Here is a 17,883-nt window from a genome sequence, read left to right as displayed (position 1 = left end):
AGGGAATTCACCCCCGTAGTGGACAAAAATGAATGTGAAATTATTGGCATAGGACAAACCATGTACATTAGTCAATACCACCCAAATCGGCGTTGATTCATGCAAAGTTTACTTCAAATGCCATATGGCTATTGCCAGTTGTAACACTTCAAAATCCAACAGGTGGCGTGTGCGCTCCACCGTGGTTTTTCATATTGATATTGGACTCCAAGTCAACATCCAAAAACCAAATTTTGAAAAAATGGATTTTTTTGTCAAAAACTTATCACCCCTTAAAAAGTGCTCTGGACCGTTTTTCGAAATTCTTTCGCTTTTTTTGTCAATTACACATGTGTAAGAACTCTGTATGAATATACTTTTGTCCAATTTTATTATCATTATTTTTTTATTTTTTTACTTGGGCATTATTGCATATGTTTTGTCCATCTGCAATATGATTTCATAGGAAGTCAGAAGTCAAAAGTCAATAATTTGCAAAATTTCATAAAAAACTTCACACACCCTAAAAAAGTGCTTTCTGGACCGTTTTCGAAATTTTTATCGAATTTTTGTGTCAGTTACACACGTATAAGAACTGTATCAACATACTTTAGTCATATTTTATTATCATAATGTTTTTTTTTTTTTTTTACTTGTGCATAAGGCATATGTTTTGTGGGGGCCAAATGTCATAAGAAATTTGACATGCTCAAAAATCCTTCAGAAATGCAAAATTGACTGGCCTGATGAACTCGGGATGGCCGGGCAGTGATTGTTGTTCCTTTCAATCACTCTTGGTGTTGATTTCATCATGTCCATTTGTTTATGTTTTCTCACTTTTGCAAAGTCACTGTGCATTTGCAATATGGTTAACTGGGCATTCACCATCACCAATTTGTCATGCTATAAAAATCATGCAGGAATGCCAAATTGACTGGCCCGATGAACTCGGGATGGCTTGGCAGTGATTCTGGTACCTCTGCATCGCTCGTTAGGGTTGATTCCAGAATGTCCATTTGGTGATTTTTCTCACTCTTTCAAAGTCACTGTGCATTTGCCATATGGTTAACTGGGCATTCACCATCACCAATTTGTCATGCCATAAAAATCATGCAGGAATGCCAAATTGACTGGCCCGATGAACTCGGGATGGCTGGGCAGTGATTCTGGTACCTCTCCATCGCTCGTTTGGATTGATTTCAGAATGTCGCTTTTGGTGATGGTACCTCACTGTTAAAACATATTGCAAATGTTTTCTCACTTTTGCAAAGTCACTGAAAATTTGTGCAGGAATGCCAAATTGACTGGCCCGATGAACTCGGGATGGCTTGGCAGTGATTCTGGTACCTCTCCATTGCTCGTTAGGGTTGATTCCAGAATGTCCATTGGTGATTTTTCTCACTCTTTCAAAGTCACTGTGCATTTGCCATATGGTTAACTGGACATTCACCATCACCAATTTGGCATGCTATAAAAATCATGCAGGAATGCCAAATTGACTGGCCCGATGAACTCGGGATGGCTTGGCAGTGATTCTGGTACCTCTCCATTGCTCGTTAGGGTTGATTTCAGAATGTCGCTTTTGGTGATGGTACCTCACCGCTTAAACATATTACAAATGGACAAGAGTCACCTGCAAGTCACCGTCCATCAGTCAATTTGATATCATTCAAAGCTAACTATTGGAGGCACTGTCAGTCTCTACGCACCCCAATAATACGTCCCTCCATCCAAGTTGTGTATCTGTGTGATTTAGTTTTCCTTTGAATTTTTATGGGAAAAATGACTGATTTACAGTTCATGGAGGTTGCCTAATCATATATATGAAGTTTTGGAAAGATCTGATTTTTTTAACCCCTCCAAACAGCACATGAGACACCAATTATGGCACTTCCGGTTGGCACAGGAAGCTGTAACTCAACATATATCCTCATTGGGGTATTCCATTACAGAATCCTGAGTTTTAAGTCTTTACCATGAAAACTGACTGATTTACACAGGGTTGAATGTACTATGTCTATCAAACTGCAGGCAGGTTATGGGTATACACTTTTAGGGCGATTTGAACCACTTCCGGTTGGTCCAGGAAGCTTAGAATCGACACAGGTAGACCTTATAGTGGCCTGATGGACTGGTACCAAAGACAGGTTCATACAGCATTCATAACCCATATAGACTCCAGGTTGTATTTAGTGGAGCAGCCAATGTATTCCTATGGGGAGAGAAGTCAATGAACACTGTTTTTATGTAAACACCTTCTTTTGACTGTGAAGGGTTAATGTCACACGGTCAAGGATAGGCTTGGACAGATCAGGAGGACCTTAGGAACATTCCTGTGGTTGAATTGTCTTTCTAAACCTAACGGTTCCGCCGCTGTCACCCAAAATCAAATGACGTACTGGTGCAGGCTTCATATTGGGCCTATTTTTCTCATGGTCGCTGCGCTCAGACCGAGCGAGCTACGGTCAGCGGGGCACCTCGTTGGACTCGGCACAGTCTGGACACTATGGTGATGCCATTGTTTGTGTTGATTTCAGAATGTCCATTTGGTCATGTTTTCTCACTTTTGCAAAGTCACTGTGCATTTGCCATATGGTTAACTGGGCAGTCACCATCACCAATTTGTCATGCCATAAAAATCATGCAGGAATGCCAAATTGACTGGCCCGATGACCTCGGGATGGCTGGGCAGTGATTCTGGTACCTCTCCATCGCTCGTTTGGGTTGATTTCAGAATGTCGCTTTTGGTGATGGTACCTCACTGTTAAAACATATTGCAATGTTTTCTGGGCAGTCACTTTTGCAAAGTCACTGAAAATTAGTGCAGGAATGCCAAATTGACTGGCCCGATGAACTCGGGATGGCTGGGCAGTGATTCTGGTACCTCTCCATCGCTCGTTTGGGTTGATTTCAGAATGTCGCTTTTGGTGATGGTACCTCACTGTTAAAACATATTGCAAATGTTTTCTGACTTTTGCAAAGTCACTGAAAATTAGTGCAGGAATGCCAAATTGACTGGCCCGATGAACTCGGGATGGCTCGGCAGTGATTCTGGTACCTCTCCATCGCTCATTAGGGTTGATTTCAGAATGTCCATTTGGTAATGTTTTCTCACTCTTTCAAAGTCACTGTGCTTTTGCCATATGGTTAACTGGGCATTCACCATCACCAATTTGTCATGCCATAAAAATAATGCAGGAATGCCAAATTGACTGGCCCGATGACCTCGGGATGGCTGGGCAGTGATTTTGGTACCTCTCCATCGCTCGTTTGGGTTGATTTCAGAATGTCGCTTTTGGTGATGGTACCTCACTGTTAAAACATATTGCAAATGTTTCTCACTTTTGCAAAGTCACTGTGCATTTGCCATATGGTTAAGCGAGCTACGGTCAAGCGGGGCACCTCGTTGGACTCGCACGGCCTTGGGATTATGTTTATGCCATTGCCTGCTCTCTGTGTCTTTAAACACCACGCTGTGTCACTCCATCCTTGCTGTGTGTGTGTGAGAGCTTTTCTTTGACATCTGTTGGGAAAAATGACTGATTTACAGTTCATGGGGGTTGTCTAATCACACATATGAAGTTTTGGACAGATCTGATTTTTTTTAACCCTTCCAAACAGCCCCTGAGACACCAATTATGGCACTTCCGGTTGGCACAGGAAGCTATAAATACACACATGTCTTGACTGACATAGAAACCTACGGAATCCTGAGTTTTAAGTCTTTAAGTTGAGAATTGACTGATCTACACAGGGTTGAATAATGCAGAGTCATTTTCACCTTTCGAGGTGATGTACATCCAAATAACTTTTGGGTCAATTTAACCACTTCCGGTTGCTCCAGGAAGCTTAGAATCGACACAGGTAGACCTCATAGTGGTCTGATGGAATGTCATAGAAGACAGGTTCATACAGCATTCATAACCCATATAGACTCCAGGTTGTATTTAGGGGAGCAGGCAATGTATTCCTATGGGGAGAGAAGTCAATGCACACTGTTTTTTTGTAAACACCTTCTTTTAACTGTGAAAGGTTAATGCCACACAGTCAAGGTTAGGCTTGCACAGATCGGGGAGGACCTTAGGAACAGTCCTGTGTTTGAATTGTCCTTCTAAACCTAACGGTTCCGCCGCTGTCACCCAAAATCAAATGACATTGTGGTGCAGGCTTCATTGTGGGCCTATTTTTTCATGGTCGTTGCGCTCAGACCGAGCGAGCTACGGTCAAGCGGGGCGCCTCGTTGGACTCGGCACGGCCTTGGGATTATGTTTATGCCATTGCCTGCTCTCTGTGTCTTTAAACACCACGCTTTGTCACTCCATCCTTGCTGTGTGTGTGTGTGAGAGCTTTTGACATCTGTTGGGAGAAATGAGTGATTTTACAGTTCAGGAGGGTTGCCTAATCACATATGAAGTTTTGAAAAGATCTGACCTTTTTAACCCTTGGATACAGCCACTATGACACCATTTAAGGCACTTCCTGTTGGCACAGGAAGCTATAAATAAACTCATATCCTCATTGGGGTTTTAAGTCTTTACGTTAAGAACTGAGTTATTTACGGAGGGTTTAGTGAGTGTGTGTTATTTCAGAAAATCATAGAAAATCACAGAAATGTCGCAGAGCTCCGCAGCACACTTTAAAAATATTCGTATGAACACCCTGCAACTGGATCTGTAACCGTTGAAAAAGAAAACACCTATATCTGAACATCACAATCTGGTCATCGTACGATTTCTCTTAAATGACGATAGATAAATGGCTGATTTTTTTTTTATTGACACCGGAGGCTCCTTGACTTTGACGTGAAGTGAAAAAATCATTTCTCTATTTTCATTTTGGACCTTTAATCCCAGAAATATGGCCATAACTCAAAAACCGTTGAGGCCTAGACGCCATCTTGTTCGGGGCCATCTGCCCATTATGCCAAACCTACGCTCACCTACGCTCAAGTTTCGGCTTCGAAATATTTTCAGTTTTCGAGATATGGCACGTCGTGATTCGGGATGTTTTGTCCAATAGCAATATGATTGCTTATGCCCTCTTGTGGGATCTTCCGGCATAGCGGAAAAATGGACCAAAATTTGATTATTTTATAAAACGAAAACCGAATGTCCGACAAAGTTCATTTGATGACTTCCCGGTAGGTCTGGCCCTGCCGCTCGGCCCGACGCCGTCCCCGAATTTTAAAAATGTTTTCGGACGTCTAGTAAGGGACCGTACAGTTCCAATAGGGACTTTCTCACTAACCATACGGTGATTGTCAAAAAGTTCCCTTAAGGTATGTATGACAAATTCCGGAGGACATCCTCCAACCTATCAGAGTTCTTGCAGTATGAACTGACATGTTGTCCAGAGAATGAATGTAGTACTGAAAGCATAAGCTACAGCTAGCTAGCAGTGCATAAAATGTTGTAGTTGACTCAAAGAGCGAGGAAAAGACAATTGTTGTACAGTTAACAAATTAATTAATTAACAAGTGAAGGAGAATTGAGAAATAAAGGGATATTCAGATTTTTTTTATTTTTACTTTCACTTCGCTAGAGAATTCAGCTAGCTAGTTTAGCCTACTCAAACACCCGGCTCAAACTCAAACAGAGAGGGATGCAATGTTAGCTAGCTGGCTATGTCTATCCAGCACTGAAACTCTTCCAAGTCAAGGTAAGCTTTTGGATTTTATAATTTATTGCCACCAGGTCCCACCGGTGTAACTGCTCAACCGCTTGCTTCTGACTGTACACTGTACTGCATGATTGTAGTGGGTTTACTAGCGCGTTAGATCTAGTAGCTATGTTTATGACGTTAATATGGTGATAACAATGTAGGCTGTGTGTAGAGGTTAGCGGTTATTATATTAAGGTTTGGCTTGGAAAGGTTTTTTCGCCTGGTCACAGACAGCTGATGTGTTGTTACTGAAGACCACACGTTAAAGGAAAAGGTGAGAGGAGGAAAGCGTGTAGATGCAAGAAGGAATTATACAATGATCAAAGAGATCATGCTGTTTGTAGGTGGCTCATATGAAAGTAATATGTTTGATTTTGATCAGGGGTAGTATTCATTCTCTCGATTCTGTTGAAAAATGTTTCTTAAATGGAAGCAAACAGAGAAACATTTATTTTATTTTACCAGGTAAGTTGACTGAGAACAAATTCTCATTTACAGCAACGACCTGGGGAATAGTTACAGAGGGGATGAATGAGCCAATTGTAAACATACCTGAATTTGTCCAATAAAAACTATTTGCAACTGTTGGCCTAATGATTACACTCCAGATCAGCTAGATGCTGGCAAGAGTGTGTAAGGCGGTATTGAATGTGTCAATATCTGTCACCTTGATTACTAAAATTTCTCAACCTGTGTACCTATGTTGTAAACGTTAATTCATATGCTAGGTTGTAACAACCTCATGGTGGGTATAGGAAACATTTGAGTATCATGCAGTAGCCTAAACCTATCGATGTTACGTCGAGCTGGGTTAATGGAATACAAATAACAGTCGTTCAATATGCTGTAAAATAAATATTGTAAGGCCATGCTCACAAAAAATAATCGTCATCCCTCATCTTAAACGGCAGCAACCGCTACTGGTATGTGTGGTAATTCAGGCTCATCGCTCTGGCCGTAGCTTGTGTTGTCTGTGTGTGTTTGTGTTTCACGTGTGTATTGTCTAACCTGGTTTGTCTCTCCTCCAGTCTGTGTGGTGGAGCAGTTATCGAGTGCAGACTTCTTCTCTGAGTCCATCCCTAAAAGCTGTCTGTTCAGTACGATCCACGACGCGGTGCTACACAGCCTCCGACTGCATGGGGCCTCAGACGTACCCATCATCTACGAGTATGCTCTGGTGAGTGGAGCAGATTTTATGACTTGTTATTATTTCTTAGGCGATACCTAGAAATGTATTCATTGATTGATTCATATAGTCACAGAATCTTCTATATAATGTTCTGACACTATCTCCTCTTCTACTAGGACTTGGCCTGCACTACCAAGATGTAACAAACAGGGGTCACATTGTACCTCTTCCACTCCACCTACCTCCTTCCATCCCTCCGCTGCCTAGCTTCCCATTGGTTCCCCTCACCTCTTCCCCCTCTGTGAAAGAGAATGCACCACCACCGTGTGTGCTTTTTTAATTTTTAGGTTGGACCAAGGCAGTTCCCCCGTCACGTTATGTTTAATAACTGAAGCCAAAATACCTCCCCAAAATATTTGTCAGACACCTGAGATGTGTAGTCTAGTCAGCAGTTCTCTTCGCCTCCCCCATCATCCTATTTAATCCATTCCTCCTGGGGCCAGTGTAACCCAAACAGTAGTATATCCTGTACCAGTCAAAAGTTTGGATACACCTACTCATTCAAGCGTTTCTCTTAATTTTTCCTATTTTCTACATTGTAGAATAATAGTGAAGACATCAAAACCATGAAATAACATATATGGAATCATGTAGTAACCAAAAAAGTTTTCAAATCAAAATGTATTTTATATTTGAATTTCTTCAAGTTAGCCACCCATTGCCTTGATGGCACACTCTTGGCATTCTCTCAACTAGCTTGATGAGGTAGCTTCACGTGGAATGCATTACAATTAGCAGTTGTACTTTGTGTAAGTTTTTATTCTTCATACATTTGAGCCAATCAGTTGTGTTTTAAAAAATAAAATAAAACCCTTGAATGTATTTTTTGTAGGTTTCAAACTTTAGACTGGTACTGTATATATATAAATATAACACCCTTGCCTTTCATGAACTAACACATACACTTGCCCTTCCCATTTTAGCACTGACTTTGCTGATAGCTACTTTATTGAGGAAAAATGTACTTACTATTACTGAGCTGTGTGGTTGTCCCACCTAGCTATCTTAAGATGAATGCACTAACTGTAAGTTGCTCTGTATAAGTGTCTGCTAAATGACCTAAATGTAAATTATAATTGCTTTAATAACATTAGCTCTAGCTAACTCCTGTCTCTCTTAAGCTGGGGTTATATGGTTTAATGCAAAGGTAAAAACATACAATGTGTAATTTCTTACGCCTCACTGCTGATGTAATCATAATGATGTTGAAAAGTACGTAAATTACCCTAAGACAGACACATGATAGTTCAATATCCACTGAATGAATAGCAGCTTTTCACTCTGTTATCCAAAAGTGTTTGTGTCATATCACTGGCAACTTTGCAAATATTTACTACATGTTAGCTACTTTGCAACAACATAGCAGCCTTCCACTAACCCCTAGCCTAGCTAACGTTAGTCTCAACAAATTGGAATTCATAACATATCATAATAAATGACAGGAGACAGACTTACATTTTCTACCACTGAGTCCAGGTTTGCATCACGTAGCCTTGAATCTATACATCATCATGTATTTCAGGGTCAAATCAATTTCAAAGGGTGTATAGTTTTCACCTAGTTTGAACACTGTCATAGAGCTAATCTCTTTGTATTTTTCTAAAGAGGATGTGAATAATTCATGTTAATGTGAATTTTGAACATTTTACTAAATTGTTAATTTCCTGATCTAATTCATCTACTTTGAATATGATTTGTAATTTTCTAGCATTGATCGAACACACAGTCCAATATCTTAAAGTAAATAATTATTGTTCCTGAGCACATGGCTAAATAAACACCAGTAATGTGAGCAGATTTGGTGTGTGATCTATTGTGTGTATCTGTTTCATATTGTATGATTGAATACACTTCTGAAGCATAGCTGCACTCTTTATTCTCTCCAAAATAATATCCTACACATTTTATCATTAGTTACACATTGCAAACTAGGTGAAACATCTGTTGTGTCCTTGAGCAAGACACTTTACCAAAATTGCTCCTGCAGTTGCTCTGGATATGAGTGTCTGCTAAATGACTAAAATATACTTGTAAATGTTTTAGCCTGGTCCCAGATCTGATCTCTATGTGCTTTAAACGTCTCCCTGACTATTCATGACATGTAGTTGGTTCAAGACCATACCGATCTGAGACCAGGCTATGAATGTGTGACTCTCTGATAGTAACCATCAGTGATTGAGGTTTGAGAGTATCTGCAAATACAGATATTTGTTTAATTGACAATGCCCTCGAAGCTGGAGTTGAGGATATATTTGCACGGGTCTCGAGGGCCAGCCAACCGTGCCAAAATATCAACAGCTTCGAGGGCATTATCACTTTTATACAACGGGTTACCAACATATTCAAATAATGATTGAGATATTTTCTTTAATTTATTCATTCTATTTCATCCTTCCACAAGATATAGTCCCGACACAAATGTAGAGTTGCTACCCAAGTCAACTGGTTGCTTGTTCTATCGGTTTTTATTTTACAGAGGGAAGTTTCTTTAGTTTGAAAGGTGTGGAAGGATAGAACATGGCAGTTGGGTGACAGGTTGAGCTCAGAGTCAAAGGCTAACACAAACACAGAACAGTACATCTCTTCCTAAGTCGCATGCACACACGCACGCAGACACAAGCTCACACACAAACGCTCACATTACACAGATGTGTTTATCAGCTTGGGAATAGTAATATTAATTCAATACCATCAGCAGGGACTGGTTAATACAAAGACTGGGTCACCAGCACTGAACAGCCCCACAAAATCCATTACAAAAGAAGGAATGACACAAATACGCACACACAGGAGAGAGGAGAAAGGGGGAGACACCGTGGTAATAGAGAAGAGATGAGATGGGGGGACAAGATATTGCAAATGTGTTTGACATCACAATCACAAAATGAGACCAGACAGCACTGAGACACAGATTTGAGGAGAGAAAATGAAGGATTGTGGGGAGGAGAGAAATCAGAGGAGAGAAAATGAAGGATTGTGTTACTATTGGATTGCAATTGTGTGATTTCACGTAATTTGTAACTTATTTTGTACATAAAGTTTTTGCCACATTCTCTTATGACCGAAAAGAGCTTCTCGATATCGGTACAGCGATTACTCACACTTTAGAGGAAGAATATTTTTTTCTTTAACTTCCCTAGGATATGGGGCAGCATTGGGAATTTTGGATGAAAAGCATGCCCAAATTCAACTGCCTGCTACTCATCCCCAGAAGATAAGACATGCATATTATTAGTAAAACTGTTTGAATCATGTCTGTGAGTATAATAGAATTTATGTAGCAGGCGAAAACCCGAGGACAAACCATTCAGATTTTATTTTTAGAGGTCAATCTCTTTCCATCGGGAATCCAGCATTTTAAGGGACTTGCTTGCAGTTCCTACCGCTTCCACTGGATGTCACCAGTCTTTAGAAATTGGTTGAGGTTATTCCTTTGTGTAAAGAAGAAGTACGGCCCTCTTGAACGAGGGTCACTTCATGTGTACTGTTTGATAGAGGAGCATGATGAGAAAGCTAGTGTCAGTTTGTTTTCTTCCTCTATTGAACACAGATCATCCCGTCTTCAATTGTATTGATTATTTACTTTAAAAAAAACTAAAGTTGTATTACAAAAGTAGTTTGGTGTTTTGGCAAAGTTTACAGGTAGCTTTTGAGATATTTTGTAGTCACGCTGCACAATTTGGAACCATTGTTTTTCTGCATCAAATGGGCCAAATAAATGGACATTTTGGATATATATGGACAGAATTAATTGAACAAAAGGACCATTTGTGACGTTTATGGGACATATTGGAGTGCCAACAGAAGAATCTCGTCAAAGGTAAGGCATTATTTATAATTTTATTTCTGCGTTTTGTGTCACGCCTGCAGTTTTGAAATATGTTTTTTCTCTTTTGTTTACAGAGGTGCTATCCCCAGATAATAGCATAATTCGCTTTCACCGAAAAGCCTTTTTGAAATCTGACATGTTGGCTGGATTCACAACACATGTAGCTTTAATTTGGTATCTTACATACCTTAAGGGAACATTTCGACATTTCCCGTATGGTTAGTGAGAAAGTCCATATTGGAAATGTACCGTCCCTTACTAGACGTCCGAAAACATTTTTAAAATTCGGGGACGGCGTCGGGCCGAGCGGCAGGGCCAGACCTACCGGGAAGTCATCAAATGAACTTTGTCGGACATTCGGTTTTCGTTTTATAAAATAATCACATTTTGGTCCATTTTTCCGCTATGCCGGAAAATCCCACAAGAGGGCATAAGCAATCATATTGCAATTTGACAAAACATCACGAATCACGACGTGCCATATCTCGAAAACTGAAAATATTTCGAAGCCGAAACTTGGTGAGCATAGGTTTGGCATAATGGGAAGTTGGCCCCGAACAAGATGGCATCTAGGCCTCAACGGTTTTTGAGTTATGGCCATATTTCTGGGATTAAAGGTCCAAAATGAAAATAGAGAAATGATTTTTTCACTTCACGTCAAAGTCAAGGAGCCTCCGGTGTCAATAAAAAAAAAATCAGCCATTTATCTATCGTCATTTAGGAGAAATCGTACGATGACAGATTTGTGATGTTCAGATATAGGTGTTTTTTTTTCAACGGTTACAGATCCAGTTGCAGGGTGTTCATACGAATATTTTTAAAGTGTGCTGCGGAGCTCTGCGACATTTCTGTGATTTTCTATGATTTTCTGAAATAACACACACTCACTAAACCCTCCGTAAATAACTCAGTTCTTAACGTAAAGACTTAAAACTCAGGATTCTGTAAAGGTATACCCCAATGAGGATATGAGTTTATTTATAGCTTCCTGTGCCAACAGGAAGTGCCTTAAATGGTTTCATAGTGGCTGTATCCAAGGGTTAAAAAGGTCAGATCTTTTCAAAACTTCATATGTGATTAGGCAACCCTCCTGAACTGTAAAATCACTCATTTCTCCCAACAGATGTCAAAGAAAAGCTCTCACACACACACACAGCAAGGATGGAGTGACAAAGCGCGGTGTTTAAAGACACAGAGAGCAGGCAATGGCATAAACATAATCCCAAGGCCGTGCCGAGTCCAACGAGGCGCCCCGCTTGACCGTAGCTCGCTCGGTCTGAGCGCAGCGACCATGAGAAAAATAGGCCCACAATGAAGCCTGCACCACAATGTCATTTGATTTTGGGTGACAGCGGCGGAACCGTTAGGTTTAGAAAGACAATTCAACCACATGAATGTTCCTAAGGTCCTCCTGATCTGTGCAAGCCTAACCTTGACCGTGTGACATTAACCCTTCACAGTTAAAAGAAGGTGTTTACATAAAAACAGTGTGCATTGACTTCTCTCCCCATAGGAATACATTGCCTGCTCCACTAAATACAACCTGGAGTCTATATGGGTTATGAATGCTGTATGAACCTGTCTTCGGTACCAGTCCATCAGGCCACTATAAGGTCTACCTGTGTCGATTCTAGGCTTCCTGGACCAACCGGAAGTGGTTACAATCGCCCTAAAAGTGTTTACCCATAACCTGCCTGCAGTGTGATAGACATAGTACATTCAACCCTGTGTAAATCAGTCAGTTTTCATGGTAAAGACTTAAAACTCAGGATTCTGTAATGGAATACCCCAATGAGGATGTATGTTGAGTTACAGCTTCCTGTGCCAACCGGAAGTGCCATAATTGGTGTCTCATGGGCTGTTTCGAGGGGTTAAAAAAATCAGATCTTTTCCAAAACTTCATATATATGATTAGGCAACCCCCATGAACTGTAAATCAGTCATTTTTCCCATAAAAATTCAAAGGAAAACTAAATCACACAGATACACAACTTGGATGGAGGGACGTATTGGGGTGTGTAGAGACTGACAGTGCCTCCAATAGTTAGCTTTGAATGATATCAAATTGACTGATGGACGTTGAATTGCAGCTGACTCTTGTCCATTTGCAATATGTTTAAGCAGTGAGGTACCATCACCAAAAGCGACATTCTGAAATCAACCCTAACGAGCGATGGAGAGGTACCAGTATCACTGCCCAGCCATGCCGAGTTCATCGGGCCAGTCAATTTGGCATTCCTGCATGATTTTTATAGCATGACAAATTGGTGATGATGAATGCCCAGTTAACCATATTGCAAATGCACAGTGACTTTGAAAGGGTGAGAAAACATTACCAAATGGACATTCTGGAATCAACCCTAACGAGCGATGGAGAGGTACCAGAATCACTGCCCAGCCATCCCGAGTTCATCGGGCCAGTCAATTTTGCATTCCTGCACGAATTTTCAGTGACTTTGCAAAAGTGAGAAAACATTTGCAATATGTTTTAACAGTGAGGTACCATCACCAAAAGTGACATTCTGAAATCAACCCAAACGAGCGATGGAGAGGTACCAGAATCACTGCCCAGCCATCCCGAGTTCATCGGGCCAGTCAATTTGGCATTCCTGCACGATTTTTATAGCATGACAAATTGGTGATGGTGAATGCCCAGTTAACCATATTGCAAATGCACAGTGACTTTGCAAGAGTGAGAATCATCACCAAATGGACATTCTGGAATCAACCCTAACGAGCGATGGAGAGGTACCAGAATCACTGCCAAGCCATCCCGAGTTCATCGGGCAAGTCAATTTGGCATTCCTGCACGAATTTTCAGTGACTTTGCAAAAGTGAGAAAACATTTGCAATATGTTTTAACAGTGAGGTACCATCACCAAAAGTGACATTCTGAAATCAACCCAAACGAAGCGATGGAGAGGTACCAGAATCACTGCCCAGCCATCCCGAGTTCATCGGGCCAGTCAATTTGGCATTCCTGCACAATTTTTATAGCATGACAAATTGGTGATGGTGAATGCCCAGTTAACCATATTGCAAATGCACAGTGACTTTGCAAAGTGAGAAAACATAAACAAATGGACATGATGAAATCAACACCACGAGTGATTGAAAGGAACAGCAATCACTGCCCGGCCATCCCGAGTTCATCAGGCCAGTCAATTTTGCATTTCTGCAGGATTTTTGAGCATGTCAAATTTCTTATGACATTTGGCCCCCACAAAACATATGCCTTATGCACAAGTAAAAAATAAATAAAAATTATGATAATAAAATATGACTAAAGTATGTTGATACAGTTCTTATACGTGTGTATTTGACACAAAATTCTAAAGAATTTCGAAAAACGGTCCAGAAAGCACTTTTTTAGGGGTGTGTGAAGTTTTTTATGAAATTTAGCAATTTTTGACTTTTGACTTCTGACTTCCTATGAAATCATATTGCAAATGGAGAAAACACATGCAATAATGCGCAAGTAAAAAAATAATAATAATAATGATAATAAAATTGGACAAAAGTCTATTCATACAGTTCTTACACATGTGTAATTGACAAAAAAAAGCGAAAGAATTTCGAAAAACGGTCCAGAAAGCACTTTTTTAAGGGGTGATAAGTTTTTGAAAAAAAATCCATTTTTTCAAAATTTGGCTTTTGGATGTTGATTTGGAGTCCATTTTCAATATGAAAAACCACGGTGGAGCGCACATTACATTTACATTTAAGTCATTTAGCAGACGGCTCTTATCCAGAAGCGACTTACAAAATTGCCACCTGTTGGATTTTGGAAGTGTTACAACTGGCAATAGCCATATGGCATTTGAAGTACATTTTGCATGAATCAACGCCGATTTGGGTGGTATTGACCAATGTGTACATGGTTTGTACTATGCCAATAGTTTGCCATTCATTTTGTCCAATACAGGGGGAATTCCCTTACATGTGTGATTTCATGACAGTTAGATATTTATTTGAATTTGGCGCTCTGCCGTCTCACATATCCCAGAGAGGTTTAAGAACAAATTCTTATTTACAATGACAATCTAGGAACAGTGGGTTAACTGCCTTGTTCAGGGATTTTACCTTGTCAGCTCAGGGATTCAATCTAGCGACCTTTTGGTTACTCGTCCAATGCTGTAACCACAAGGATACCTGCTTTTACAGGAAGGCATGTGAAGACTATCAGTTTCCCCCTTTGGACACCTGTCTCATAACAATCAAAATAACAAAAATAGAATTACAAGCCTTGACTTTTAACTTAATGGTATCATGTAAAGGTAATTCAAGGAATAGACTAGAGACAGGTGTCCCTCATTCAGGGGCAGCGCTCTCCCTGTGTTCTTCTTGTGGTTTGAATCACACATATCACACATTAAATCTCACCCAATGTCTCGTCTTTCTAGTGAGTTGATCAGGCCTCACCAGAAAGTCAGAACACAAGTCATTCAACCCCATTTAGTTTTCCTTTCCATGTCCTTCCATGTACCTTAGACTCATTATTTAAAGACATTTCAAACATTCCAAACCTTTTGGGTATCAGGTTTACCTTCAGTTTTTCAGTACATTTTCCATCAAGGTAATTTACATGTGTGCAATTAAAACTCTGATAATAGATATTCAGAAAATGTAATTTGTGTGCCCTTTAACCTGTCTAGGACACACGTTTGCTAACGGACCCCCCCTCCTCAACATTCCACTGAAAAGGCAGCGTGGGAAATTCAAAAAAATATATATATATTTAATTATATTATATATATTATATAATTATATAATTTTATATATTTAACTTTCACACATTAACAAGTCCAATACAGCAAATGAAAGATAAACATCTTGTTAATCTACCCATCATGTCCGATTTTTCAAAATGTTTTACAGCGAAATCACAACATATATTTATGTTAGATCACCACCAAATCCAAAAAACACAGCCATTTTTCCCAGAAAAGAGAGTCACAAAGCAGAATTAGAGATAAAATGAATCACTAACCTTTGATAATCTTCATCAGATGACATCATGTTACACAATACATTTATGTTTTGTTCGATAACATGCATATTTAAATCCACAAATCTCACTGTGCATTGGCGCCATATTCAGAAATGCCTCCAAAAAATCTGGAGTAATTACAGAGAGCTACGTCAAAAAAACAAAAGTAGTCATCATAAACTTTGACGAAAGATACATGTTTTACATATAATTAAAAGATACAATAGTTCTTAATGCAAACGCTGTGTCAGATTTTTTTAAACTTCCTGCGTCGAGCAATCCCGGATCCGGGATCCTATTTATAGCCTCAAGCTCATTAGCATAACGCAACGTTAACTATTCATGAAAATCGCAAATGAAATGAAATAAACATATTTGCTCTCAAGCTTAGACTTTTGTTAACAACACTGTCATCTCAGATTTTCAAAATATGCTTTTCAACCATAGCTAAACAAGCATTTGTGTAAGAGTATTGATAGCTAGCATAGCTATAAGCCTAGAATTCAGCCAGCAACATTTTCACAAAAACCAGAAAAGCATTCAAATAAAATCATTTACCTTTGAAGAACTTCAGATGTTTTCAATGAGGAGACCCTCAGTTAGATAGCAAATGTTCAGTTTTTCAAAAAATATTATTTGTGTAGGACAAATCGCTCCGTTTTGTTCACGTTTGCTATGAAAAAACCTGTATCCAGTTATAGCCTCAAGCTCATTAGCATAAGTAATGTTAACTATTTATGAAAATCGCAAATGAAATGAAATAAATATGCTATCTCTCAAGCTTAGCCTTTTCTTAACAACACTGTCATCTCAGATTTTCAAAATATGCTTTTCAACCATAGCTAAACAAGCATTTGTGTAAGAGTATTGATAGCTAGCGTAGCATTTAGCGGGCAACATTTTCACAAAAACCAGAAAAGCATTCAAATAAAATCATTTACCTTTGAAGAACTTCGGATGTTTTCAATGAGGAGACTCTCAGTTAGATAGCAAATGTTCAGTTTTCCCTGAAAGATTCTTTTTGTGTAGGAGAAAAATGTTCCGTTTTGTACATCACTTTTGGCTACCAAAAAAAACGAAAATTCAGTCACCAAAAACGCCAAACTTTTTTCCAAATTATCTCCATAATATCGACTGAAACATGGCAAACGTTGTTTAGAATCAATCCTCAAGGTGTTTTTCACATATCTCTTCATTGATATATCGTTCGTGGAAGTCTGCTTTCTTCTCTGAATTAAATGGAAAAATACTTGCAGCTGAGGTTTACGCACCAATTTCGACGCAGGACACCGGGCGGACACCTGGTAAATGTGGTCTCTTATGGTCAATCTTCCAATGATATGCCTACAAATACGTCACAATGCTGCAGACACCTTGGGGAAACGGCAGAAATTGTGGGCTATCTCCTTGCGCATTCACAGCCATATAAGGAGACATTGGAAAACAGCGCTTCAAAAATTTAGCTCATTTCTTGTTTGAAGTTTCATCTTGGTTTCGCCTGTAGCATCAGTTCGGTGGCACTCACAGATAATATCTTTGCAGTTTTGGAAACGTCAGAGTGTTTTCTTTCCAAAGCTGTCAATTATATGCATAGTCGAGCATCTTTTTCGTGACAAAATATCTTGTTTAAAACGGGAACGTTTTTTTTATCCAAAAATGAAATACTGCCCCTAGAGTTCAAAGAGGTAAAAGCATACCATGCGATAATCTGAGACGGTGCTCAGAAATAACAATATTTCTCTGCCATTTTGGAGTCAACAGAAATACGAAATTACATCATAAATATTCCCTTACCTTTGATGATCTTTCATCAGAATGCAGTGCCAGGAATCCTTGTTCCGCAATAAATCGTTGTTTTGTTCGATATTGTCCATTATTAGTGTCCAAATAGCTACTTTTGCTTGCACGTTTAGTTCACGTCCAAAAGCTGGCGTTGGTCCAGGCGAACTCGGGCGAAAACTTTAAAAAGTTATTTTCTAGGTCAAATAAACTGGTCAAACCAAGTAGAGAATAAATCTTCAGGATGATATTATCATATATATCCCAAAAATCTTCCAAACGTAGCATTCGTTTTTGTCTACCGAGTAATGGAATGCATGGCGATATCATGAGTAATGCGCATGAACAGGAACTGGCATTCTGCCAGACCACTGACTCAAATAGCTGCCATACGTGCCCACATCACACTGAAGGCTTCATTCCACGTTCTACTGACTGTTGACATCTAGTGGAAGG

The 17,883-nt window shown here is 39.6% G+C and overlaps 1 long non-coding RNA gene across 1 annotated transcript; it reads left to right on the top strand.

Moving 5' to 3' along the window:
* Positions 1 to 4,593: 4,593 nt before the first annotated feature.
* LOC135534660 (uncharacterized) lies at positions 4,594 to 8,621 on the top strand. The gene is made up of 2 exons (XR_010454720.1): positions 4,594 to 6,817; positions 6,946 to 8,621. It is a non-coding gene; the product is annotated as an uncharacterized LOC135534660 (long non-coding RNA).
* Positions 8,622 to 17,883: the final 9,262 nt, after the last annotated feature.

The sequence above is a fragment of the Oncorhynchus masou genome, unplaced genomic scaffold, assembly GCF_036934945.1.
Source record: "Oncorhynchus masou masou isolate Uvic2021 unplaced genomic scaffold, UVic_Omas_1.1 unplaced_scaffold_3759, whole genome shotgun sequence".
Taxonomy (NCBI): Eukaryota; Metazoa; Chordata; class Actinopteri; order Salmoniformes; family Salmonidae; genus Oncorhynchus; species Oncorhynchus masou.
Note: the sequence above shows the minus strand (reverse complement) of the source record. Positions and strands in the feature narration are given on the sequence as shown.